We start from the raw sequence: 25,951 nt of genomic DNA, 5'->3' as shown, positions 1-25,951 counted from the left end.
CATAATAGTTACGTCATGGTAAATGGGGTATCCATTCCCTCAAGCATTTACCCTTTGTGTTACAAACAATCCAATTATACTTTCAGTTATTTAAAAATGTACAATTAAATTATTACTGACTAGTCACCCTGTTGTGCTATCAAATACTAAGTCTTATTCATTCTAATCACTTTTTGTACCCAGTAGCCATCCCCACACCCCCGCTACAAAACTTGCCTGTTCAATCTTTAAGACTAATTGGAAATAGTAAATAGTTAATTATTAATATTTAATTCATAAGAGTTTTTTGGTGGATTTTGTTTTTGAGATGGGTTCACATATGCTAAGCAGTATAGTAGGCATCTGGGAAAAGCAGAATAAGACAAAGTTCCAGCCCTCACAGAACTTACATCACTTGCTCTATTGTTAGCTTTGTGGTACTGCATCTTTCCCTTTTCCTCTATGTTTCTGGAAAAAAAATAAAAAAACTGGATCTATGTTAATGAAAGAATAAAGAGAAACAGAGAAAAAACCCAGAGGTATCTTACGGTAAATTTTACTTTAAATTTATTAGAGTACAGGTTGAAATCTAGCTAGGTCTGAGGCTCAAAAAAGAGCTTAGTGCTCGCTTCGGCAGCACGTATACTGAAAACGAAACGATACAGAGATTAGGATGGCTCCTGCGCAAGGATGACATGTATATTTGTGAAGCGTTCCATTATTTTTATTTTAATTTTTTAAAAAAAGAGAGCTTAAGGCCAAAAACATGGATCTGGGATTCATCGAATCACCTACAGGTGTCAAAGTCAAAATAAAAATGTAGATGCAAACCTCTAAATTTAACGTTTTATTTGGGAAGAAAGAATTGTAATTTGGGGCATACACATAGACTGGGTGGTCTTCAGTATGTCCAAACAACAAAGATATGGTTGGGGGTTTTATAAAGAAGAGGAAATGTTATATCTGGTCTTGATAGAAAGTTTATCGGTATTAGTAAGGCTTTGGGGAGCTGGCAAACTCCAGTTGGTGAGCAAAATTAGTCCCAGAGTTGTAGCAAGTTATCTCAGCAGACGTAGATAAAACTGGTTTTTGTTTATACAAATAGGCAGTTTTAGCTGCTGGATTTGCAGAGAATTACATTTCTAGAGCAATCTTATAGACCCTGAATGATTTTTCCCCTTGGCCCCTCTATTGATTTAGTTGGGTATGACAAAAATGACCCAATTCGGATGATTAACTTTCACACAGGTAATAGAAATAGTACAAGTAAATAAAAATCTCCCAGTCTAAGGTGGACAGGAGCAATTTAAAGCAGAATGGAATCTTGGGAAGCACCTACATCCAAGCAGCAAGCAGATGAAGATGAGGCAAAACAATCAGGAAATGGTGGCTAGGGTATATTCTTAAGGAAGTCAGGAGAAGTAATATACAAAAACCAGTCTCCAAGAGCTTCAAATATTGCAAAATGCAAACAGAATATTTTTAAAAGAACAATTAATGTAGCAATAGCACAGAACTAGTGGCCTTTGAGAAAAGAATATGAATACAGTAGCTGGAGCAAAACCCAAATTATAAGCAGTTGAGGAGTAGATGGGAGGAGAAAGATGGGAAGAGGGATCCTGAATATAGACTATTCTTGGAAAAAGTTATTCTCATACAAGTAGAAATGCTAACTGATAAGACTTTTTGAAAAGTAATCTGGCAACCACTATCAAAATTAAAATATATCCTTTGCCCAGAAAATCCACTTTTGGGAATTTATCCTGTAAAAATAGAAGGATATATATACAAAGATTTTATTGCATGGTGGCAAAAAACAAAAATAATGTAAATGACCACCAGTAAGGGAATGGTTGGATACACTGTGGAATATGATTGTTATGGGCTGAATAGTGTCCCTCCAAAATTCATATGAAGTCCTAAGCCCCAGCACCTCAGAATGTGAATGTATTTTGAGATGAAGTCTTTAAAGAGGTAATTAAGTTAAAATGAGGTCATTAGGGTAGGCCTGAATCCAATCCAAGACTGGTATCCTTAATAAGAGGAGAAAATTTGAACACAGAAGAAAGATCACGTGAAGAAACAGGGAGAAGACAGCCATCTATAAAGCCAGGGAGAGAGGCCTCAGAAAAAAACAACCCACCAACATCTTCATCTAGGGCTTCTAGCCTCCAAAACTGTGAGAAAATTAATTTCTGTTGTTTAAATCACTCAGTCTGTGGTACTTGTTATGGCACCCCTAGCAAACTAATACAACTATATGTGTAGCCATTAAAAAGAACAAATTAGAGCTATTAAGTGAGGTATTCTTAAGTGAGAAAACTCACAAAAAAATGTAAAATACAGGGAATTCTCAAAAAAAAAACCACATATACATATATACATGTGTATGTGTAATAATAAATTAAGTATGTATTTATACACAAGCATGACAGCATGGAGAAAAATATGGAAGAATATAACCTTTGTTTTCAACATGGGTTATAAACGGTCCTGGGCAAGGCAGGGATGTGAACAGAAGAGAAGAAAAAGGGGGAAAGAATGAATCATTCCTCCCCCAAAGCTCTACTAAAAATTACTCATATTTATGCACATTTATAACATTTATGTCTATGTGTATATAAAATAAAATATAAATTTAATTAAAAATTTTCATTGGTATGTGGTTTACGCCAGTGTATATATTAGCCATGGGAAAGACATATTTAAAGTCCTTTCCCACAGAAAATAACTATACACATCAAATTGCAAACATGTGTCAAGTGCTAAATTCATATCATTTTTCATGTGTTTTGCTTTAAAAACAGTATGACCTTCCTAAACAACTTTTTAAAAATATTACTATGTGATAACAGAGTTCCCACCAATAAAGAAAGGAACTGACTCAAGAAAAGAGTCTCTGATGATTTTTTAGTTCCTCTTCAACTATGCTCTTTATCTTCCAAAAGTGGCATGTATCCCTTTATCAATGATGTCCTGACACAGATGGGGCGCTTTATCAAATTCCCAGTGTTTTCTCTGCTAGTGTTCCCATCTATCCTATCCTATTTTTATTTTTATTTATTTATTTTTGAGACAGGGTCTTACTCTGTCACGAGGTTGGACTACAGTGGCGTGTTCACAGCTCACTGCAGCCTTGACCTCTTGGGCCCAAGTGATTCTCCCACCTCAGCCTCCTGAGAAGCTGGGACTACAGTCATACACTACCATGCTCAGCTAATTTTTTCATTTTTTTGTAGAAATGGGTGTCTCACTATGTTGCTGAGGATGGTCTCAAATTCCTGGGCTCAAGTGATCCTCCTGCCTTGGCCTCCCAAAGTACTGGTATTCCAGGCATGGGCCACCACGCGCAGTTATCCTACCCTATTTTAAGTTTCAACCACATTCTAAGAGGTATATTTAAGCTGGAATGGCAATTCACAATACACGTGATGTGTGTCTACTATCATTGGCAGTCTTCCTTAAAATGCCAACAGATAGCAACTGTGATCCAAGTGTCTTTCTAGTATCTTCACCAATTAATTTGCCCATAACCTCTAAGCAGTAGATTCTAGTTCTAGTAAACCAAAGCCATAATAAGGAAAAAAACTTTTCAAATTCAAACTTCTCCAAATAAATCAGGTTCCTTGATATATGACCACTTCACAGTAAACTGATTTACTAGATGAACTAAACAGATTTCTTCACATTTATTTCTAGACAATAAAACGGTTAATCTGTGAATTCCACCTACAAATTTTTATCAATTTTCAGACTTTCTGAGTAATGGAAAGGCTATATCCCAAATATGATACATGCACACATTCAACAGATAGTATAAGAGACACAGCCCCCACCCTCAAGGAGCTTAGAAGTACAATAGGGGAACTAGACATTAAACAAATAATTTATTTAAACATAATAATAAACAAAATTATCACTATGTAAGAGGCAGAGTAGTAAAAAGGTTAACTGTGGGCTACACTGCCTACATTAAAATCTTTGTTCTTTCAATTACCAGAGTGTAACCCTGCACGAATTACTTACTCCTTCTGGTAATATTACATACCAATATATTGTCAATCTTTAATAAATGTTACCTGTAGCTATTATTGATGTTCTTGTTAAAGTACAGGATACCATGAGGCTACTAAATGGGTGCCTAAGTTAATCTAGTGGTTCGGAAAAGATTAAAGCTGAAAGCTGAAGGGTGAGCAGAATTTAGGTGAAAAGTACATTGGTGAAGTGAGAGGGATAACATTCTAGGCAAAGGCAGCAGACTGTATACAAGTGAAGGGAAGAGTAAAGGAAATGAAATTACAGTTAGGTAAGGCCCAGATCACTGGCCAGATACAGATGCATATACTAGGATAAGGAATACTGTAAGATGAGCAGATGTTTTCTTAAGTGGGAGAGGGAACAAGAGATCAAGAGTTCTGGACTCCATTATGCTTGAGATCTTTCAGACATGCAATTAGCAAATAGACAGTTTAACATACTAGGTATTGGTAAGCAAGCCTGGATTACATTTTTAATAATTTTATCATATAATGCCCTATCCTATCAAATTAAGAAGTGGTTAGATATTAAATCACTATAAAATAAAAATGCCCTTCCCTGACAATTCCATGTTGGTAAACAGGAAGGCTAGAGGAAAATTAGTGTAAAACAGGAACACTAGAAATGGCTTTTCCCCACATCTTTTTACTTTACTAAAACATGGCTGGATGTCCTAGGAGAGGGAGTCTGCTGACTCTTGGGCTCAACTGTGGCAAATACATTCTTCAAAAGGCAAATAGTCACAGTTGGGTTGTTTTTTTTTTTTTTTTTTGAGACAGAGTCTCATTCTGTCACCCAGGCTGGAGTGCATTGGCATGATCTTGGCTCACTGCAACCTCTGCCTCCCCGGTTTAAGCAATTCTCCTGCCTCAGCCTCCCAAGTAGCTGGGATTACAGGCGCCCACCACCATACCTGGCTAATTTTTGTATTTAGTAGAGACGGGGTTTTGCCATTTTGGCCAGGCTGGTCTTGAACTCCTGACCTCAGGTGATCCACCCACCTCAGCCTCCCAAAGTGCTGGGATTATAGGCGCGATCCACTGCATCTGTTGACAGTTATAGTATTATGCACAAATGGTTGGGTATAGAGGCCGCTTCAATGCAAGGGAAGAGAAGAAAAACAATGCCACAGAATCATAGATCTGCTTTAGATTTCCAGATAAATCATATTAATTAGTATTTATTAAGTATTCACATAGTAATACTTCATAAGAATACTTTCCTAGACAAAATAAAGTATCTTGTTTTGTAAATATTAACCACTGCCAACATGGCAAGAACAGTGGAGCTGTCATATGATAACAGTCATGTTTATATAATAAAGTGGTCTTAAGTCTATGGTTCATGATTAACTTAGTAATTTTACATTTTTCGTCACAAAACAATTAAACACAGAATATTTACAATGGCCTGAATAACACTTGCTCTTTTCTTGGAGACTGCTAAGAGGAGTTGTAATCAGATCTATCTTGGACATCTGACTTTATCTGTATGATCTTAGGCAACTCATTCAATCTCCAAAGTCTCAAGTGTCTCGCCTGAAAATGGCAATTATCACCACCAGAGGATAACATGATGATCAAATGAGATCACATATCAGAAAGTGCTTTATTTTATTTTATTTTTGAGACAGAGTCTCACTCTGTCACCCAGGTTGGAGTGTAGTGGTGCAATCTTGGTTCACTGCAACCTTTGCCTCCCCTCTCCTAGCAGGATCAAGAGGTCCTCCCACCTCGGCCTCTAGAGTAACTGGGCCTACAGGTGTATGCCACCATGCCCAGCTAATTTTTAAAATTTTTTTTAGAGATGGGGCTTAGCCACATTGCCCAGGCTGGTCTTGAACTCCTGGGCTCAAATGATCCTCCTGCCTCGGCTTCCCAAAGTGCTGGGATCACCGGCGTGGGCCACTGCACCCAGCTGAAAGTGCTTTAAAATGTGGTAGAATGCTAAATAATTATTAGTAGTCATTATTCACATTACCACATGAAGTAATGTGTAAATATTAACAGCTGAATTAAACATAAAAAGTTAGATGAAGATTATACTCTAATTCATCAATCTGATAAATTTCTCCTTAAAGATAGACCAACAAAATTCAGTTTACCCCACTTTCCATTAGATAATCCCACATATCAGTGGTTCTTAAATCATGCATAACAATAAACTGAAAAGCTTTTTTCTTTTTTTTAAATGCGTGATTCTGGGCCCGACCACTAGAAATTCTACTTTAGTATGCCTGGGATGGAGCCAAGGAAGTGACTTTTTTTTTTCAATTGTGGTAAAATACACACAACACAAAATTTACCATTTAACCATTTCTACATGCACAATTCAGTGACATTGTTGTGCAACCATCGCCACTATCCATCTCCAGAACTTTCTCATCTTGGCCTGGAACTCTGCACCAGTTAAACAATAACTCCCCAGTTCCTCCTCCCTGCAGGCTCTGGAAACTACCATTCTACTTTCTGTCTCTATGAATTGAACTATTCTAGGTGTCTCAGAAGTGAAATCATATAGTATTTGTCCTTTTGCTTTTGGCTTCTTTCACTTAGTAAAATGTTTTCAAGGTTCGCCCATGCTGCAGCATCAGAATTGCATTCCTTTCTAGGGCTGAATAGTATTCTATTATATGCATGTATACACTACATTTATCTATTCATCTGGTAACTGACATGTGGTTTGTTTCTACCTTTTGGCTATTGTGAAAAGTGCTGCCAATAAACACTGGTGTACAAATATCTGTTCAAATCCCTGATGTCAATAGCTAGAAGTGGAACTACTAGATCATACAGTAATTCTATGTTTAGTTTTTTGATGAACTGCCATACTGTTTTTTACAGAAGCTATACCATTTTAGATTCCCACCAGCAATGCGCAGTTTCCAATTTCTTTACATCCATGTGGTTGTCCTTTGGTTTTCATTTTTGGTTTTTTATTTTAAGTAACAGCCACCCTAATTGGTATGAAGCGGTATCTCACTGTGGTTTTCATTTCCATTTCGCTAATGATGAGTGTGCCTTTACGAAACAAAACACCTCTTGTGATAGTGACAGAGTGGTCAGTTAAGAGATCATATTCTTCATAAAACACTGATCCAATATGAGGCAGCCCTCAAAATAGGGAAGAAACGAGCAAGAAAGTAGACTCATAAAGTAGTGTTCAAAAGTAGCCAACCTGGCCTGGCACAGTGGCCCATACCTGTAATCCCAGCACTTTGGCCATCCCTGGCCAACATGGGCAGATCATCTTGAGTTCAGGAGTTCAAGACTAGACTGGCCAACATGGTGAAATCCCATCTCTACTAAAAATACAAAAAATTAGCCAGACATGGTGGCACACACCTGTAATCCTAGCTACTCGAGAGGCTGAAGCATGAGAATTGCTCGAGCCTGGGAGGTGGAGGTTGCAGTAAGCCATTGTGCCATGGCACTCCAGCCTACGCAACAAGAACAAGACTCTGCCTCAAAAAAAAAGAGAAAAGAAGCCAACCTAAAAAAGCTCCCAATGACCAAAGCTGCAACAATTTACACAACAAAATAAGTAGCAACAGTATTGGATTATAACCCAAAAAGTAAAATAAATGTCCTTGAGTCTCCTACTAGAGGGCAGTGACTGTCTCACTTATCTTTATATCCTAACACTTCCCATGCTCATGGCACTAGTATAGTCAATCAGTGGACAACATGGTGAAACCCCGTCTCTACTAAAAATACAAAAAAAAAAAAAAAAAAAAAATTAGCCAGGCATGGTGGCACGTGCTTGTAATCCCAGCTACTTGGGAGGCTGAGGCAGGAGAATCGCTTAAGCCTGGGAGGCGGAGGTTGCAGTGAGCTGAGATCACACCACTGCACTCCAGTCTGGGCAACAGAGTGAGACCCTGTCTCAAAAAAAAAAAAAAAAAAAAAAAACACCACTCTGTGCATAAACACTAAATGCAGACTACTAAATAGCAAATAATTCATCTTCAAATGGTAGCACCTAGAGCTAGTTTAGTTCAACAAACTCTTATCAAGCACCTTTTAATATGCCAATCCAGGGAAATGTCTGATCCAACTTTTTCTTCTATGATCATTTTTCTTCTTTGGGGGGGCTGGGGGCTGGTTGACATAGTAACTGAGCTCTTACATACAGTATTTTTTGTTTATAAGAATCTTTAGCAGGCCTGGTGTGGTGGCTCATGCCTATAATCCCAGCACTTTGTGAGGCCGAGGTGGGCGGATCACCTGAGGTCAGGAATTCGAGACTGGCCTGGCCAACATGGCAAAACCCCATCTCTATTCAAAATACAAAAATTAGCCAGGCGTGGTGGCAGGCGCCTGTAATTCCAGCTATTAGAGAGGCTGAGGCAGGAGAACTGCTTGAACCTGGGAGGTGGAGGTTGCACTGAGCCCAGATCGCACCACTGCACTCCAGCCTGAGCGACAGAACAAGACTCCATCTCAAAAAAAAAAAAAAAAAAAAAAATTTAGTGCTTATCGCATCTTTTTAATGTATAGTTTATGTATATCAGTGCTTTTCAAACTTAAATCATCTAGAAATTTTGTTAAAAATACAGCTTCCGATTCAGTAGTTCTTGGGTAGAGCATTTTCTGTTGTTGTTGTTTTGTTTGTTTTTTGAAACAGACTCTTACTCTGTCACCCAAGCTGGAGCGCAGTGGTGTGATTTTGGCTCACTGCAACCTCAACCTCCTGGGTTCAAGCGATTCTCCTGTCTCAGCCTCCCGAGTAACTGGGACTACAGGTGCACGCCACCACGCCTGGCTAATTTTTGTATTTTTAGTAGAGACGGGGTTTCACCATATTGGTCAGGCTGGTCTCAAACCCCTGACTTCAGGTGATCCACCCGCCTCAGCCTGCTAAACTGCTGGGATTACAGGTATGAGCCACTGCGCCTGGCCGAGCATTTGGTATTTTTATCAACCTCTCAGGTGGGACCAACACTGCTGGTCTGAGCAATGTCCTTTGTGCAGTGAGAGTGTACACATCTGTTTATTTGCTGGATTTTTCCCTCCTTGAGGGTAGTGAGCATGTCTTACCTTTGTACCCTAGTTCCTGGTACTTAAGTAGCTCAAGTACTGCACTATGAATAAGTGAATGAAATTACATATGCAGTTGTGTTCAACTTTTGATGTTTCACCTGTGAATCCAAATGAAAAATTCAACTTTCCCATAGGTATAAATAATTGTCTATAAGCCCCTTAACTCTTTTCCAACTCCTTTTTTCTACTGTTTTAGCTCAGGAAAGCCTCACCTCATTCATGAACAAAAAAATGAACTTAAACATAACGGTATCACTCCTATTGGCATATAAAAGCACTCGAAACAAGAAAAAAAAAGCTTTCCTTGTCCTCACATCCCCCAGTGTTCACCACATTCTTTGCCTTTCAGAGGCAGATTCCTCAAAAGGATCTCCACAGTCACCTTTTCTATACCAGCCCCCCAGGCTTCTCCACCCAGGGCTGTCATGGTCACCAGGGGATGCCATTCTATAATATGGCCAGGACTAAATCCCTGCCTGCATCTCACCTGACCTCTTGGCAGTATGACAGTTGACCACTTCCACTTTCTTGCCACTCCTTCTTCATTTAACTTCCAAGTTACCATTCTCTCCTAATGGTTTACTCCAGTGGACACAACATAGCCCAATTATGATTATTTCTCACCACCTACACTACTAGTTCATACTGCCATCACCTCTTTTTTCTAAAATAGTTACTTTGCTTCATTATTATGCCCACAAAAGTCTGTTTTTCTTCACAAATTGACCATAATTAAATTTTTAACTTAAGTTTATGTCACTCCTTCGCCTAAAATCCTCAAGTGTTCTACTATCGCTAGTGCTAAAGCCCTACATGAAGTGGTCCGTCTCTCTCTCCAAACGTAACTTTTCTTACTCTTCTTCACATATGCTATACTCTAGTCATACTGGTTGCTTTTTTTCTTTTTTCTTTTTGGATACACGGTCTCACTCTTTCACCTAGGCTGGAGGATCATGGCTCACTGCACATACTGCTTGTCTTGATGTTTCTTGCACACCCCAAGCTTGTCTTGCTTCAAGGTCTTACACTAACTACCCTCTTCTAGGGTGCTCCTCCACCAGATTTTTTGCATTATTGGCTGCTTCTGAACATTCTGGTCTCTTCTCAAATGTCACCTCCTCAGAGAGGCTGTCCTCGACCATTATTTTTAAGAGTACCCCTTGCTTTCCTGCCTCTCAGACCCTACTTATCACAACCTGCTTTATTTTCTTTATTCTGCTTACTGTTATCTAAAACTACAGTATTTCTTTGTCTATTTATTTGTCTGCTTTCTCCTACTAGAATGTAAAAGACTTTGTCTCATCACCCGCCCTCTCCTGGTATCTAGAACACTGCTTGGCATTTCTGTTGGTGGGTTGAATGAATAAATGAAATGATTAAAAACCAAAACACACTAAATAAATTTATAATTCAAGAAAAAGCAACTTGAAATTTTATAAAACTAAAAGAAATCTGAAAGTGTGATATGAAATAAAATATCTTCAAAGCAAGACAAATTTAAATCCACTTGAAAGCTCTTAATTAGTTGTAAAAATAGTCTCTCCGAACTAGACATTTGAGAAAAACTTCATAATACTTAAATTCCCAAATTAAAAGTTTAAAATGAAAATGACAATTTACTTCTAAATATCAAAGTGCTACAATGTTAACTTCAGAAATTTAATGAGACAATATTAGTTCTTTGGTAAACTGTGACTCTTAAAAAGCCATGTTAAGCATATACAAAGATCTCAAAAAATCAGTTATTAATACTATAGAAATACTTTTTTAAATAAATGCATTTTTTAAACTAACATGATTTAACAAAAGGATCTCTAATCTTCCAACGATCTTGAAAGATAGGCACTATCTTCCCCTACACATGTAATGAAGATATACAGGCCATTCTTCCATATGTGAATAATTAAGACCTGGGTTAGAATCTTTCCTATTTCTATCATATTTTCCTGAAATGCATGATCATCTATGTGGTTAGTTCTTAGTAAACTACAGTAGTAAGCAATTCCTAGTGTTATTGCAATGAGGAGGCACATCTGTGTACTCTATAGCAAAGTACTGGCAATCCAAATGACTTGGTGCCACTTACACTTTCACTTCCACCAAGACATAACAGGGTCAGAGTCTGACATAAAGGTGTTGAGTGTTTCTGATTACAATGCCATTGCCAAGTATATAAGCAGTTCTGTTCAGAGATAATTTTCACATTCAACAAATATATTCTGGTAGGTCTTCACTAAATTAAGATTACTTAACACAATATCTAGTCTATTTGTTAAGAAATGAGAGGGAATGACAAGCACAAAAGCCCAGAGACAGGAGATTGTTGAGAGGAACAAACAGCAAGGAGACCAGTGTGACTAGAGCAGAGTCAGCAGAGTTGGAGATGAGATCAGAGAGATAGTAGGAGGCCAGATCACTTAAAGACTTTGACTTTTGAGTGTGATGGAGTGGCAATTATGGAAAGCCAATTGGAAGGCCTTTCCAGTCTCTTTATAAGGATACATTGCTACTTTTATTGTAAGGAACAAAAAATTCATTGCTATAGTTTCAGATTCCATGTTGCAATTAACCTAAAAGAAACTACCACTTGTGGGGTTTGACATTAAAGAAAAATACAGTATTCATAATATCTGAAAAAGCTGTTACATACCTTAATTCTTTTCAAATACTGAATGTAGGAGGCTGAGTTTTTCTTCATATATTTCAACTAAAACAGCATATCACAAACGGGTTGAATGCAGAAACAGAAAATGAGAATCCAGATTGTACTATTAAGTGATTTGCAAAAAATACTAAACAATGCCACTCTTTGCTAATTTTTTTTGTTTTGGAAAACAGTTTTCTCTTTTTTTCTTTTTTGGAAAACAGTTATCTTAATATTAAAAATGTTGGCCAGGTGCAGTGGCTCACACCTGTAATCCCAGCACTTTGGGAGGCCAAGGCGGGCGGATCACCTGAGGTCAGGAGTTTGAGACCAGCCTCAACATGGAGAAACCCCGTCTCTACTAAAAATACAAAATTAGCCAGGTGTGGTGGTACATGCCTGTAATTCCAGCTACTCTGGAGGCTGAGGCAGGAGAATTGCTTGAACCCAGGAGGTGGAGGTTATGGTGGGCCGAGATCGCGCCATTGCACTCCAGCCTGGGCAACAAGAGCAAAACTCCATCTCAAAAAAAAAAAAAAACTATATATATATATATATAAAATGTTACTGTTGTTAACATGTAATGGGTTCGTTATTTTAAAATAAATCAGTAATTATTGAAATTTTTTCTTTTATTTAAAAATTGATGGGTATAATGCATACAAACAGTACTTTTGGGGAGTCTCTATAATTTTTTAAGAGTGTGAAGGGGGCCGGGTGCAGTAGCTCACGCCTGTAATCCCAGCTCTTTGGGAGGCCGAGGCGGGTGGATCACGACGTCCAGAGTTCAAGACCAGCCTGACCAAGATGGTGAAACCCCGTTTCTATTAAATATACAAAAAATTAGCCAGGTATGGTGGCGAGAGCCTGTAATCCCAGCTACTCAGGAGGCTGAGGCAGAGAACTGCTTGAACCCGGGAGGCCGGGAGGCGCAGGCTGCAGTGAGCCGAGATCGTACCACTGCACTCCAGCCTGGACAACAGAGTGAGACTCTGTCTCAAAAAAATAAATAACATAGTTCAACCACTGTGGAAGTCAGTGTGGTGATTCATCAGGGATCTAGAACTAGAAATACCATTTGACCCAGCCATCCCATTACTGGGTATATACCCAAAGGACTATAAATCATGCTGCTATAAAGACACATGCACACGTATGTTTATTGCAGCACTATTCACAATAGCAAAGAGTTGGAACCAACCCAAATGTCCAACAACCATAGACTGGATTAAGAAAATGTGGCACATATACACCATGGAATACTATGCAGCCATAAAAAATGATGAGCTCGTGTCCTTTGTAGGGACATGTTTGAAACTGGAAAACATCATTCTCAGTAAACTAACGCAAGGACAAAAAACCAAACACCGCATGTTCTCACTCACAGGTGGGAATTGAACAATGACAACTCATGGACACAGGAAGGGGAACATCACACTCCGGGGACTGTTGTGGGGTGGGGGGAGGGGGGAGGGACAGCATTAGGAGATATATCTAATGCTAAATGACGAGTTAATGGGTGCAGGAAATCAACATGGCACATGGATACATATGTAACAAACCTGCACATTGTGCACATGTACCCCAAAACCTAAAGTATAATTTAAAAAAATAAAAAATAAATAAATAAATAAATAAATAAAAAATAAATAAAATAAAGCCTGTGAGGGGGTTCTGGGACCAAAAAACTTGAGAACTACTATCTACCAATCTAAGATAACCCTGGAATAACATTCCCAATTACCAGTAACAATTTCTAAGGACTCTTTGTTTGGTTAACTATGAAAAATCCATTTACAAATAACTTAGCCACATACAGCCTCTTTATAAGGATACATTGCTACTTTTCCCTATTCCCCTACCAAAACCACAAGCCATAAACCTGTTAGTCCAGTGGTTTTCAAAACTTTTAGATGGAGAGAGGCTCCCAAGAGAAATCTTCACTGAACCACAATATATAATACAAATAAAAGTAGGGCCAACCAGGTTAAAATGGGGGTGGTGTCCTCAGTCTCCAGTTCATCCTTCCTCTCACCTACCATAAAAGCCACGTAAGGCACTTCATACAGTTAGACTGAATGAGGTTTAAAAACCTCTGTTATAAACCAGCTGTTCAAATTTGCTACTTGCAAAAATTTCAGAAAGATTCTGGCATTGTTTCACAATGATCATTTTCAACTCCACCCTCCAGTAGACACCAGATGTATGGTGTTTGCATCTACACAGAGAACCACAAAACTGTTTAAATCTCAGAGAATTCTCAGACTCCTGAGAATATCTAGAGATTCCAGTTTGAGAAACTACTTGAGGACTGGTAGATGGGTACAGGTCAACCTGAAAAGGCTTCCTGTAGGAAGACACACTATGATTAAACTAGGGGAAAAATCTTAGCTCAGAGATGAGAGATTCGGTTAGGAAAAGCTAAGGTAAGGCATATTTCCTAGGTTATCAAGAGAACTAACAGCCAGGCAGAACGTGGCTCGTAAGTACCAGAGTTCTGCAGGCTACATTCAAAAGTTTGTGTTTGAGACACTGAAATAAGTCCTCATTCTCCTGAATCTGGGGCAGAAGTGCATTTCCTACTCTAATAAATTCTCTATTCTAGTCAAAATTAAAATGATGAAAACACACCAAGCCTTAATAGGAATACTTGCTTCTGAGATAAAAATTATTTCAGTTCCACATATTCTGAAATTTATATAGGATAGAGCTGTGTGCAAAGAGGACAGAGAGGAATCATTAGAGTTTTAACAATGAAGCAGGAAAATTATTTTAGCAACATTACAGAATGGTTGAAATAGACTGTTGGGCGTGTAGAAGTCTAGATATGTGCTGACCAAAGGCAATTAGGAATAATGTGACAAGTCAGTCAACGGTGCTTTCAATCTATTTTTAGTGTTTAATAGCATTTACTATGCATTTTACAGTTGATACCTGAGAAACTAGATGTTTATGTGGAGCTATTTGGCTACCCAAATTCCTCCTATAAAAGAAACAACGCAGATCATCTAATTTAGAAAAACAAACCTTGATTGACTACTAAGGTGAAGGGCTAAGGAAAAAGAGATTTTAATAATTCAGTAATTATTAAAATGAACATCTAGAAGCTATAACCTAGACAGGGGAAAGCAAGACTTTCTCCTTAAGCAGACTTGGCTAGAGACAAAATTTTTAAAAGAAGGAAGAGGACAGCCTTATATTTTTACTATTACATATCCCTTCCTCATCATTCCCTCTAAACTTTCTAATAGGTTTAAGACATCTCTAAGAAACAACCTGTTCATTCTACTCAATTTTACATAAGTTTATTGATGGAAATCTGTGCCACATCTCATTAGCACATACTCTTCAACTATCTTCTTTCTCATAAGTTTTAAGAGCAGAATAAAAGCGACGCCTATAAGACATACCTTTTAGGCCGGGCGCGGTGGCTCACGCTTGTAATCCCAGCACTTTGGGAGGCCGAGGCGGGAGGATCACGAGGTCAGGAGATCGAGACCATGGTGAAACCCCGTCTCTACTAAAAATACAAAAAAATTAGCTGGGCGTGGTGGCGGGCGCCTGTAGTCCCAGCTACTCGGGAGGCTGAGGCAGGAGAATGGCGTGAACCCAGGAGGCGGAGCTTGCAGTGAGCCGAGATTGCACCACTGCACTCCAGCCTGGGCGACAGAGCAAGACTCCGTCTCAAAAAAAAAAAAAAAAAAAAAAAAAAAAGACATACCTTTTAAAAATTATTTATCAGGCTAAATTCATGTATTACTTTGGTGTAAAATAATCAAATAGCATTTAGCACAGGATCAAGTCATTTCAAATATCTTAAGCTTATTTATTACCTAATAAAATGTTACCAAAGAGATCTGTATTTGAAAGTCACTAAAATGTCTTGGCTGGCTGGGCGCGGTGGATCACACCTGTAATCCTAGAGCTTTGGGAGGCCAAGGCAGGCGGATCACAAGGTCAGGAGATCGAGACCATCCTGGCTAACTAGGTGAAACCCCATCTCTACTAAAAATACAAAAAAATTAGCCGGGTGTGGTAGTGGGTGCCCGTAGTCCCAGCTACTCGGGAGGCTGAGACAGAAGAATGGCGTAAACCCGGGGGGTGGAGCTTGCAGTGAGCCGCGATCGCGCCACTGCACTACAGCCTGGGCAACAGAGCGAGACTCTATCTCAAAAAAAAAAAAATTTTGGCTGAAATACATATTTACTTTTCTTCAAGCAATATAAAGAATTGCCAGAAATAAACTCCCTAAGAGCTACCTATACCTACCAATAATTAGCTGCACAATCTTGGATTAAGAGATTTAACCAATCTCTATGAGGGATAGGGAGAGTTGGATGATCTATAAAATCTCTTTAAGCTATAACATTCTTTACTGTTTTCTCAAACTCAAGGAAATTCATGAGGATCTGACAGGAGACAAGCCTACGGAAAAAAGTAGACTTTATGTATGGCAAGAGTTTTAAAAGAAACCAAACAATTTAGGCACTAACTATGACTATGTAACACTTTATATATATATATATATATGCAAATTGAAGAGATGCAAATATGAGCTATAAATTAAAATTTTGTCGTTTTTATCAGGTAGAAATTCCTACATATCAGCATATTGCTAATTCTTTATGACAGTTATAGGGACCATTAAGGAAGTGGTCCATGAACCAAAGCATCAACATGTTCTGTTAAAAATGTAAATTCCTGGATGCCCCACTCAAGACTTTCTGATTCAGAAACTCTGGGAATGCAGGCTAGCAAAGAATGTTTTAACAAGCTGTCCAAGTGATTCTGATGCTTGATAAAGTTTGGCAACCACTGATCTAAAGCACAAGATCTCTTTTTTTCTTTTCTTTTTTTTTTTTTTTTATTGAGATGGGGTCTGGCTCTGTCACTCAGGCTGGAGCACAGCAGCGCCATCTCAGCTCACTACAACCTCCGCCTCCCAGGCTTGGGCTCAAGTGATTCTCCCATCCTAGCCTCCCCAGTAGCTGGGATTACAGGCATGCACCATCATGCCCAGCTAATTTTTTGCATTTTTGGTAGGGATGGAGTTTCACCATGTTGCCCAGGAGTGTCTTGAACTCCTGAGCTAAAACAATCCACGTGCCTTGGCCTCCCAAAGTGCTGGGATTACAGGTATGAGCCACTTTGCCCAGTGAAGTTAATTCTTAACCCTTGATTAAAACAGTTGAAGTGCTGAAAATTATCATTTCTTGGAAATTAAATGTCTATATAAGCTTTAAATTAACTATTTTTAATTTACATATTTTTATTAGGAAATGTTTTCATCAGTACAGCAAAACTAAATTTTGGAGACACTGGGCATCATTAGTTTAGATATCATTAGTTTATCACAAAAGAAAGATGAAAATTATTTTACATGATAGAAGATTTCAGAATTACAGAATGGGCAGCTTCATGTTGATGCCATTTCAATATGATTTATTTCAGTCTATATAGTTTGCAAGAATGTCACTATCTTTAAATGAGAAGTAATCCTTGTTGTCTAGAACTACTTTGGTGCCTACATATTCTGGGAGAACTTTATCTCCAACTTACATGTTAACTGGTTAACTCTTCACCCTTTACTTTAGAGTCTGATCCAACATCTACTGTTGCTTACAATACTTTTCCTTGAGATTTTTCTGGAAGCATGTCTCCTGAGGTTACAGTTTCAGGCACAATCCTTTCATCAATACACGGTCATACAGTGGAAGAAACCTTCTAAAAGCGTGTGCTGACAAAACTCCCACTGCTGCAGCTTGTACTCTGCTCTCCTAAATTAACTATTTGTTATTAATCACAATACTATATCTATAAGAAGACTTCACACAATGGGAAAAAATACTTGCAATTCATATATTTGATAAGGAACTTACATTCAGAATATATAAAAAAATTTGGCTGGGTGCGGTGGCTCACGCCTGTAATCCTAGCACTTTGGGAGGCCGAGGCAGGCAGATCACGAGGTCAGGAGATCAAGACCATCCTGTCTAACATGGTGAAACCCCATCTCTACTAAAAATACAAAAAATTATCCAGGTGTGGTGGCGGGTGCCTGTGGTCCCAGCTACTCAGGAGGCTGAGGCAGGAGAGTTGCTTGAACCCGGGAGGTGGAGGTTGCAGTGAGCCAAGATTGTGCCACTGCACTCCAGCCAGGGTGACAAAGCGAGACTCCATCTCAAAAAAAAAAAATTCTTACAACTCAACAGTAAAAGGACAACCCAATTTTAAAATGGGCAAAGGATCTGAATAGATTATTTCTTCAAACAAGATCCACAAATGTTCAATACGCACATGAGAAAATGTTCATCATTAATTATTAGGGTAATACAAGTGGAAACCACAATGAGATATCACCTCATACCCACTAAGATGGCTAGAATAGGCCGGGCGCGGTGGCTCACGCTTGTAATCCCAGCACTTTGGGAGGCCGAGGCGGGCGGATCACGAGGTCAGGAGATCGAGACCACGGTGAAACCCCGTCTCTACTAAAAATACAAAAAAATTAGCCGGGCGTGGTGGCGGGCGCCTGTAGTCCCAGCTACTCGGAGAGGCTGAGGCAGGAGAATGGCGTGAACCCGGGAGGCGGAGCTTGCAGTGAGCCGAGATTGCGCCACTGCACTCCAGCCTGGGCGACAGAGCAAGACTCCGTCTCACAAAAAAAAAAAAAAAAGATGGCTAGAATAAAAAAGACAAGTGTTGGTGAAAATATAGAGAAATTGAAACCCTTCCACACTGCTAGTGGGAATGAAAATATGCAGCTATTCTTAATAGCCAATAGGTAGAAACAACCCAAATGTTCATCTATTGATGAATGCACAAGCAAAAATGTAGTATACGTCAATGCAACACAATACTATTTCATCATAGAACAAAATGAAGTACTGATACATGCTAAAATATGGATGAACCTTGAAAACATTTTGCTAAGTGAAAAAAGGCAGTCATGAAAGACTATGTATTATGATTCCATTCATATGAAATCCATAAAGACAGAAAATAGATTAATGGTTACCTGAGGCTGGAGGTTTGGAGGATGACAGCTAAAGGGTATGGAGTTCTTTTTGAGGTGATGAAAATGATTTATAATTGATTGTGCAATGGTTGCACAGCTCTGTAAATATACTAAAAACTACTGAATTGTATAGGTTAATACTAGTTCCTTCATATTTTTTTGGATGGCATACCAAAAGCCCAGGCAACAAAAGCAAAAATAAACAACTTGGACTACATCAAACGAAAAAGCTTCTGCACAGCAAAGGAAACAATTAACACAATGAAAAGGCAACCTACAAACTGGGAGAAAACGTTTACAAACCATGTATCTTTTTTTTATTGTTTTGGAGACAGAGTCTTACTCTGTTGCCCAGGCTGGAGTGAAGTGGCACCATCTCTGCTCACTGCAACCTCTGCCTCCCCGGTTCAAGTGATGCTCCTGCCTCAGCCTCTGGAGCAGCTGAGATTACAGGCCCTGCTAATTTTTAGTAGAGACGGGGTTTCCCCATTTTGGCCAGGCTGGTCTCAAACTCCTGACCTCAAGTGATCCACCTGCCTCGGCCTCCCAAAGTGCTGGGATTACAGGCATGAGCCACTGTGCCCAGCCAAAACTGCTTTTTTCTAAAGAAGACATACTAATGACCAACAGGTATATGAAAAGGTACTCAACATCATTAATCATCAGAGAAATGCAAATCAAAACCACAATGAGATATCATCTCACACCTGTGAGAATGACTCTTTTGGTAAGAGATAACAAGTGTTGGTGAGGGTGTGGAGAAAAGGAAACCCTTGTAGACTGTGGATGGGAATATAAATTGGCACAGCCGTTATGGAAAACAGTAATGGAGGTTCCTCAAAAACTTAAAAACAGAACTACCATATGACCTAGCTGCGTATGTACTCAAAGGAAATGAAATCAGCACCTGGTAGAGATATCTGTGCTCCTGTGTTCATTGCAGTATTAGTCACAATAGCCAAGTTATGGAAACAATGTATCAATTGACAGATGAATGAAAAAAGAAATTGTGATACACACAGATACACACAATGGAATCTCATTTAGCCTTAAAAAAATGAGATACTGCCATTTGCAACTACATGGATAAACCCAGAGAACATTACACTCAGTAAAATAAGCCAGACACTGAAAGAAAATACTGATGACATCGCTTATATGTGGAAATCTGCAAAAAGTCTAACATACAGAAACAAAAGAGCAGGCCAGGCATGGTGACTCATACCTGTGATCCAAGCAGTTTGGGAGGCCAAGGCAGGAGGATTCCTTGAGACCAGGAGTTCAAGACCAGCCTAGGCAACACAGTGAGACCCTGTCTCTATAAAAAATTTAAAGAAAAATAGCTGGGTGTGGTGGTACACACCTTTAGTCCTAGCTACTTGAGAGGTTGAGGAGGGAGGATCACTTAAGCCCAGGAGGGGGAGGCTGCAGTGAGCCGAGATTGCACCACTGTACTCCAGCTTGGGCAACAGAGTGAGACCTTATCTCAAAAAAATAATAAAATACAGCAAGGAGACATGGAAAAAAACAAAAACAAAAACGTGTTTAACTGCCTTTTAGTCCATTTGCATTGCTATAAAGAAATACCTGAGACTGGGTAATTTATAAAGTAAAGAGTTTTACTTGGCTAACAGTTCTGCAGGCTGTACAAGAAGCGTGCCGCTAGCATCTGCTTCTGGTAAGGACCTCAGGAGGTTTCCAATCATGGCAGAGCCAAAGGGGGAGCAAATGTGTCACATGGCAAGAGAGAGGGGAAGTGTGTCACGCTCTTTTAAACAACCAATTCTCACATGAACTAATAGAGCAGGAATTCACACATTACCTCTGGGACAAGGATGGCACCAACCCATTCATGAGGGACCTGCCCCATGACCCCAAACGCTTCCCACCAGGCCCCCACTGTCTAACACTGAGACGCGAGATTGGAGGTGGACAAATTTCAACATGAAATTTGGAGGGGTCAAATATCCAAACTATATGAAACTGCAAAAGTAGTTTCATTATTATGCCTAAATCAACTGTTGAACAACTAGATGATACAGAAATAAACTTTATGTATAGCATTATATGTATCCTGACAGCATTCTAGGCACCCATCCTAACCATACCTGGTTTGAATTATATTTATTTAGAAACTATCAAAATTTTGTTCCAAATTTTGAAATTTCCGACAAAGCAACATTTATATTAGGAATATAAGGAAATGTTTAAAATATACTTAAAAAAAAAAACCAGAAAACAAACTAGCAATGTCTCCTTCATAAAATGCTTGACAAACTTCAGAATAATTTTTTGCTTTTAATTACCAGCAGTATATAGGGAAGATGGGTTTTCAAAGTTGAGGACTTCCCAAATGTACTCCAGGTAACACCAGGTGAAGGTGAGGGAACAGCTTAATGCTACTCACTGCCTGTGCAAAAGAAAAAATCATTTTTTATGACCTGCCTATATATTGAGTTTCATTTTGATTCTTTTTTTAATTAAAAAGTACTACTTTAGGCCAGGTGCAGTGGCTCATGCCTGTAATCCCAGCACTTTGGGAAGCTGAGGCAGGCGGATCACTAGGTCAGGAGTTCGAGACCAGCCTGACCAACATGGAGAAACCCCATCTCTACTAAAAATGCAAAAATGAGCCAGGCGTGGTGGCAGGCGCCTGTAATCCCAGCTACTCGGGAGGCTGAGGCAGGAGAATCACTTGAACCTGGGAGGCGGAGGTTGCAGTGAGCTGAGATCATTCCAGCCTGGGTGACAGAGCGAGACTCTGTCTCAAAAAAAAAAAAAAAAAAAAAAAAAGTCCCATTTTGGCCAGGTGTGGTAGCTCATACCTATAAACCCAGCACTTTGGGAGGCTAAGGCAGGAGGACTGCTTGAGCCTATGAGTTCAAGACCAGCCTGGGCAACCTAATGAGAGTTCATCTTTACCAACGGGGAAAAAAAATTAGGTGGGTGTGGTGGTACACACTTGTAGTCCTAGCTACTCAGCTAGACTAGGTTGAGGTAGGAGGATCACTAAAACCCAGGAGGCCAAGGCTGTAGAGAGCCGTGATCATATTACTGCACTCCAGCCTAGGCATCAGAGCAAGACTCTGCCTCAAAAAAAAAAAAAAATTCCGCTTCGTTTTAAAAGGGTTATTGAGGGGAAACAACAAGGATTTTGAAGTCCAAAAGATCAGGCTATATAGATTCTGGAAAAGAAAGACTGGTGCGGCCGGGCACGGTAGCTCACGGCCGTAATCCCAGCACTTTGGGAGGCTGAGGCTGGTGGATCACTTGAGCTCAGGAGTTCAAGACCAGCCTGGCCAACAAGGCAAAACCCTGTCTTAGAAAAACACGAAAATTAGTCAGTGTGGTGTGTCGTGTGGTGGCATGCATCTGTAGTCCCAACTACTCAGGAGGCTGAGATGGGAAGATTGCTGGAGCCCACGAAGTTGAGGCTACAGTTAGCTGTGATCGCGCCACTGCACTCCAATCTGGGTGACAGGGCGAGACCCTGTCTCAAAAAAAAAAATAACTTTAAAAAAAAATTTAAGTAGTTGTGTTTCTATGCATCTGCAATGAATAATCTGAAAAAGAAATTAGGAATGCAATTCCATTTAACATTGAAAAGAACAATAACATCTAAAAGAGTACCTAGAAAGAGATTTAAACACGGAGGTGAGTTTTACCCTGAAAACTACAATACACTGCTGCAGAAAATTTAAAATAACCAAAATAAGTTAAAAGCCATCCTGAGTTATTGAGTAGGAAGACTTAATATTGTTAAGACATCAATACTACCTAGAGCAATGTAAGATTCGATGCAATCTCTATCAAAATTCCAAATCTTTTCTTGCAGAAACGGAAATGCTGACCCTCAAATTCACAGAGCTGCAAGGGACACTGAAAGGCCAAAACAATCAAGAAAAAAAAAAAGTTGGAACACTCACACTTTCTGACTTCAGAACTTACTACAATGCTACAGTAATCAAAATAGTATGGTACTGAAAAAGCATAGATATATAGACCAATAGCATAAAACCGAGCGTACCAAAATAAACTGATACATCTATGACCAACTGATTTGTGCCAAGTCCATTCAATGGAGAAATAAGAGCCTGCTCAACAAATGGTACTGGGACAACTGGATTTCCACATGCAAAAGAATGACGTTGTACTCCTAACTCATACCAAATACAAAAATTAACTGAAAATGTATCAATGACCTAAATATAAGAGCTAAAACCATAAACCTCTTAGAAGAAAACATAGGGGCAAATCCTCACGACCTTGGATTTGGCAATGAATTCTTAAGATCTGACACAAAAAGCACAAGACAATGAAAGAAAAAAAAGATAAATCTGACTTCATCAAAATCAAAAACTTTCGTTCATCAGAGGACATTATCAAGAAACTAAAAAGATAAACTTTTGATTGGGTTTAAATGAGAGAAAATATTTGCAAATCATATACTGGATAAAGGTCTAATATCAAGAATATATAATAAGGATCTCCTAAAACTCAATATCAAAAACACAAACAATCAAATTAAAAAATGGGCAATGGTCCAGGCGCGGTGGCCCACGCCTGTAATCCCAGCACTTTGGGAGGCCGAGGGGGGATGGATCACCTGAGGTTAGGAGTTCTAGACCAGCCTGGCCAACATGGTGAAACTCCGTCTCTATTAAAAATCTAAAAATTAGCCTGGCATGGTGGCAGGTGCCTGTAATCCCAGCTACTCGGCGGGGCCGAGGCAGGAGAATTGCTTGAACCCAGAAGGCAGAGGTTGCAGTGAGCCGAGATCACACCATCACATTCCAGCCTGGGGGACAAGAGCAAGACTTCATCTCAAATAAATAAATAATAAAAAAGGGGCAATGAATTTGAATAGACACTTCTCTAAATACGACATACAAATGGCCAATAAGCACGTGAAAAGAGCTTAATATCATTACTGATTAGAGAAATACAAACCAAAAGGACACCAACTAAGATGGGATAAAAAAAGAAAGAAAATAGCAAGTATGGGCAAGGAGGTAGAGAAATTGACATGTGTACATTGCTGGTAGGAATGTAAAATATTGCAGCTTCTGTGAAAAACAATATGGCAGTTTCTGAAGAAGCTAACCACAGCGAATTACAAAACAACCCAGCAATTCCATTCCAAGGAACATACCCAGATGACTTGCAAACAGGGACTTAAATGAATAATTGTATGCCAACGTTCACTGCAGTATCCAATTTAGCCAAAAGGTGCAAAATGTCCACCTGAATAGAGTATTACTGAGCATTAACAAGGAATGAAATTCTGGTACATACTGCAACACAGATGAACTTTGAAAATATGCTAAATGAAAGTAGACACAAAAATACAAATATTTTATTATTCCACTTACATGAAATATCTAGAACAGGTAAATTGGTAGAGACAGAAAGTAGATTAGAAGTTACTAGGGATTGGGAGAGAACAGATGCAGATGGTAGTAATGGTTGCACAACATTGTGAATGTAATTAATGGCATTCAATTGTATATTTCAAGTGGTTAAAATGGCAAATTTAATGTTGTATAAATATATTTTACCACAATAAAAAAAATCAAAGAAAAAGTTATTAAATGTTCTATAGAAATCAGCCCTACCAAAGCTCTTAAACAAAACATCTGTGAATTAATTATCAGTAAGTGCATTCCATCACAAATTAATGAGCTATACATAGAAAATAATTGTTTCAGGCATTAAAAAAGAACAACTGAAATTTAAGTTAGCTTACTACAGAACGTTTGTATCAATTAAAAACAACTTATGTTCTATCAAGACTTGTTTTTTCTTTCTTTTTTTTTTAAATCCTGAACTTTTTTTTTTTTTTTTAAATAGAGATGGGGTCTCACCATGTTGCCCAGGCTGTCTCAAACTCCTGGCCTCAAGCTGCTACAGCATCCTAAAGTGCTGGGATTACAGCCGTGAGGCACCAAGGCTGGCTGCCAAACTACTTTCTATATACTAGCATTGATCATATTTACAGTTGGACTGCTTAACTCATATGGACAGATTACAGATTTTTCTTAATCACCACATATAAATTTCATAAAAGCAACAATTGTTTTATTTTTCAATTTTATATCCATGCTTGCCATACAAATACTGCTCAACTAATTCGGTAAATAAAATCAAACCAGTGGCCAGGCACGCTGGCTCACAACTGTAATCCTAGCACTTCGGGAGGCCGAGGGGGGTAGATCACCTGAAATCAGTTCGAGACCTGCCTGGCCAACATGCGAAACCCCGTCTCTACTAAAAATACAAAAAAAAAAAAAAAAAAATAGATGGGCGTGGTGGCAGGCACCTGTAATCCCAGCTACTCGGGAGGCTCAGGGAGAGTCGCTAGAACTCTGAGGGCAGAGGTTGCAGTGAGCCGAGATCGCACCATTGCACTTCAGCCTGGGCGACGGGGCAAGACTCTGTCTCAAAAAAAAAAAAAAAAAAAAAACCAACCAGTAAAAATCAAAATCAGTCCAGGCGTGATGGCTCACACCTGTAATCCTAGCAATTTGGGAGGCCCAGGTGGGTGACTCTCCTGAGCTCAAGAGTTTGAGACCAGCCTGGGCAACATGGTGAAACCCTGTCTCTAACAAAAAAATACAAAAAAATTAGCCAGGCATGGTGGTACGTGCCTGTGGTCCCAGCTACTTTGGAGGCTGACATGGGAGGTTCACTTGAGCCTAGGAGGTGGAGGCTGCAGTGAGCTGAGATTGTGCTACTGTATACACACACACACACACACACACACAAAAAACAGCATGAAGCATTAAAGTAGCATTAAAGATTCCTCAAGTAATCTTCTGTTACAGTTTAAAAAAAAAAAAAAACTTCCTTAAATAACATCTGAGTAATTCAGGGTCCATAAAACCAAATCTTTAAATTACTTATTTTCCCATGTATATCTCCACTCCCAACTCCAATAGGAAGTTACCTGAATTTGACATTCTGCAGAATTTCATTCACTGGTTTGCACCTGTCTGCCTGTGAGGTAGCCCAGACTAGCAAGGAAAACCAACAAGGAGTCATCTTCCTGGCCACATGGTTGGACTATTCAGGAACTTACTACTGGTTTGCCTCAAGTACTCCTGGTTCACTAGTTCATAGAGTAATAATTTGGGGTGTTACTTGAATTGTTTTCTTTTGTCTTACTGTTCTGTTTGTGGTTTTGCATATTAAGTAATTACATAAACATTGAATATGAATGCAAAGTTTGTA

General features: G+C 39.1%; 1 protein-coding gene and 1 non-coding gene across 4 annotated transcripts in view; one reads left to right on the top strand and one right to left on the bottom strand.

Annotated features, from left to right (window-relative positions):
- Window positions 1-25,951, bottom strand: part of SOS1 (SOS Ras/Rac guanine nucleotide exchange factor 1) — a 141,591-nt gene that overhangs the window by 101,786 nt on the left and 13,854 nt on the right. The window lies entirely within an intron of this gene.
- Window positions 601-704, top strand: LOC116484323 (U6 spliceosomal RNA). Its single transcript, XR_004252505.1, has one exon. It is a non-coding gene; the product is annotated as a U6 spliceosomal RNA (small nuclear RNA).

This window comes from Hylobates moloch, unplaced genomic scaffold (genome assembly GCF_009828535.3).
Source record: "Hylobates moloch isolate HMO894 unplaced genomic scaffold, HMol_V3 SCAFFOLD_15, whole genome shotgun sequence".
Lineage (NCBI taxonomy): Eukaryota > Metazoa > Chordata > Mammalia > Primates > Hylobatidae > Hylobates > Hylobates moloch.
This window is presented reverse-complemented; position numbering and strand designations above follow the sequence as displayed.